We start from the raw sequence: 3,224 nt of genomic DNA on the forward strand, positions 1-3,224 counted from the left end.
TTTTATTTTTTCAGATTCAATAAACTAACATTTTACCTCATTTTTGTAGGTCCAAATAAATAAACCACCCCTACAGCCAAAAAAAGGCAGCAGACCTCAAAAATTGGAGGTTAATAGGGCTGCCAAACTACAAAGGCTGGAGGGTAATAAAGCTGCAAAACTTGCAGCAACAAAAAATCTGGATCGGGGAAAATCGGTCGCTGCTGCTGCTGCTCCTAATAAAAGTCAGCCACGCCTTGGTAAATACGGGGCGTGTCTTGACATCCAAATAAAAAGGAACATGGGCAGCAGCAACGATTCGCCCATTGTACAAATGAATCAAGACATCTTTGGAGATGAGTATATTGAATACCTCGAAAAGGAGCAAATGTACGATCTTCTCGAACATAAGGAGCTGAGTGTTACTGTAATCAGCTTGTACATAAGGTAAAAAATACTTTTAATTGCATTTATTTGTAATTAATTAAATGTATTGGTAATTAATCTAGTTTAAAATTTTCATTGAAGGTTTTTGTACGAGAAGGTCGTGTGCACGAGGAAACTGTCAAATAAATACTCATTCTTGTCTCCGCATAAGATGTCGATGTTCAAACTCGATCCAGACAATGTAAAACACTACATTGTAGATATGTTTTTAAGAAATAAAGAAAGTGATAAATTGTTCTTGGCACCATATAATTCAGGGTACGTAATTTTATCTTTTTTAATTGATGAGAATTTAACTTAATCTTAAAATTTTTGTTTGTGATTTCGCAAGTTAAATTTTATTTCTTAGATTATGTTATTGCTCAAGTCGACAAGCCTTCCTAATGCATGCATTTTTTATTACTAAATGGTTCCAGAAGGCTAATATGCCATCAATTTTTCAAAAATACAATTTTAACTTTTCAGAAGCATGTTGGCTTTATTTTGATTGTTCATACTCTCTCTTATTATCCTAGCTGTGAGCTTTTGAGCCTAAACACTTAAATTCTTTGTTGTGTGATTATCCAGACATGTGTTATCCCTCTAGAACTTGCACTAATTCTGACTTGCATCACTTGTAATTTATGCATACATTGAGGCAATTTTATTGGTCGTTTGAGCCTTTCTAACTACCCTATGAAAATTTTACCCTTTGCTAGCCCCTTTCAGCCTTGCCCTTTTATTTCGGCTACTAGCCACATTACAAGAAAAACACCTTACTTTAATTAAATCACCTTACTTGGAGTTAGGTAGAAAAAATTCTTGTCTGGATAAAATTCTAAGTTTGGGGTTGCTCATGGGATAGCAACTTTCTAAGTTTGGGGTGGTGATTGTCAGAAAAGGAAAATAAAAAAAATAAATAAAAAGAAGAAAAATAAAATGAAAGGAGAAAGAAGAAAAAAAAACAAAATATATCTTCTTGGTTCTTCTGTCAATGTCTGAGAATCTCCATAATGAAAAGGTGAAGAAAAAAACAATGGTAGAATAATCTGGATATGTATGCCTAACTCCAAGTGGTAAAGCCTACTATCCAAAAATGTCCTACCCTTACCTAAGCCCCATTACAACCCGAAAGTCCTCTAAAAATGTATGCGTTTACTGCACTGTGATTGCAAAATTCAGACGCAAAAGATGAGAAAAATGAAAAATACATCAGACATCAGATGTTGTGCGCCTAGAGCGCGCCCTGCGCGCCTGGAGCGCATTTCTCGTGTTTCAGTTCTGTCAACGTGCGCCTGGAGCGCATTTCTCGTGTTCCAGTTCTGTCAACGTGCGCCTGGAGCGCGTGACGCGCATCAGCAATCATAAAAACACAAATTTTTACTGTTTATGGATCTTTTTGACTCTTGGGAACTTGGGAGACTTGTGCCCTAGCATAGAAACTCAAAGACGGCCGTTTCTAACGCCATTGGAGCAGTTTTATCAAGAATCATTCATGAATCCTTCTTGTAATTCTTCTCTGATCTCTATCTCTTTTATCTCTGTCATGAGTAACTAAACCCTATTTGTTAGGGATGAGTGTAACAAGATGAAACCCTTATTTTTATGATTTGATTTCTAGTTATATGAATGAGTTTATTGAATTATTTTTCTCATCTCTGTGCTTAATGCTTTTTATTGCTTGATCAACATTAAAATGTTCTACGATTTGTATTTTGAAACGGAAGTGGACTTTACGAATGCTTGAGATGAGAAATTCATGAATTTGTAGTCTAGACATAGATGCAGGTCATGAAACCAATTAAATTAGTTGCAAAGCAATAATTTACAAGAGAATTTCTATACGATAATGCTTAATTCTAATCTTAAATCTACTAAGGAATTAGGGGTTACTTTGGAATTAAAGGTTCTGTCACTAAGACATTAGGGCAAGAATAATAAAGAGAATTCGGTAATAATTCAATAAAGGAATTCAGTAACTAGGATCAAATTAGACACCAAGGTTGGATTCGAAGTGAAACTCATCCCTGACATTTTTCTCAATTTATAAAGGATCAATTTTACTACTGCTGTCAATTTTAAATATTACTTCAATCAACTTGGGAACCTTTTGTTCAATATTAGTAACTAAATATAATTCAATAGTAAAACGCAATCCTTGAGTTCGACACTCGATACTACCGTTTTATTATTACTTGCAACGATTCAGTACACTTGCTGAAACACTATCAGTTATTGATGGACTTTGTATTGTAAGTGGAAATGATTCAGAGCCTTTTTAAAATTAAAAAACCTGCAATATTTAGCAGTTGCATTCAGCTACATGCAGTGTGTAGTCGAATACACATATGTAACGTTCAGTTTTTATGTAAAATTTCCACGTCGTATTCGAATAAGAACATGTTGTTTTTGCCACTGACTTGACTTGTATTCGGCTACGAAAATGTTGTATTCGAATACGACAATATAGTTTGTCAAAAACTTCATTTTTCAACATTGTTTATGCATTTTTGACATATGAAAACCCTTTCGAGGAGTATGATGAGATGAAAGTTTCTCTTGAGCATTTGATAATATAAAAATTATGCCAAGTGTTATTTGTTAATTTCGGTTGGAGACCCTTTACATTATTGTGGATCGGGATTACGCCTCAGGTTATTAGAGTTTGGAGTCATGCTGGAATTGCAACGACGTCGAAGACGTGGCATAGCGATAGTTTTGATTTGTAATCGAAAGCAGTGAGGCTTGATGCCGCTTGTGGATCCTCAGTATCCAGTCACCATCAATTAGATTAATGATCAGCTTAGGGTTTTATTTAT

The sequence above is a fragment of the Cicer arietinum genome, chromosome 1 (genome assembly GCF_000331145.2).
Source record: "Cicer arietinum cultivar CDC Frontier isolate Library 1 chromosome 1, Cicar.CDCFrontier_v2.0, whole genome shotgun sequence".
Lineage (NCBI taxonomy): Eukaryota > Viridiplantae > Streptophyta > Magnoliopsida > Fabales > Fabaceae > Cicer > Cicer arietinum.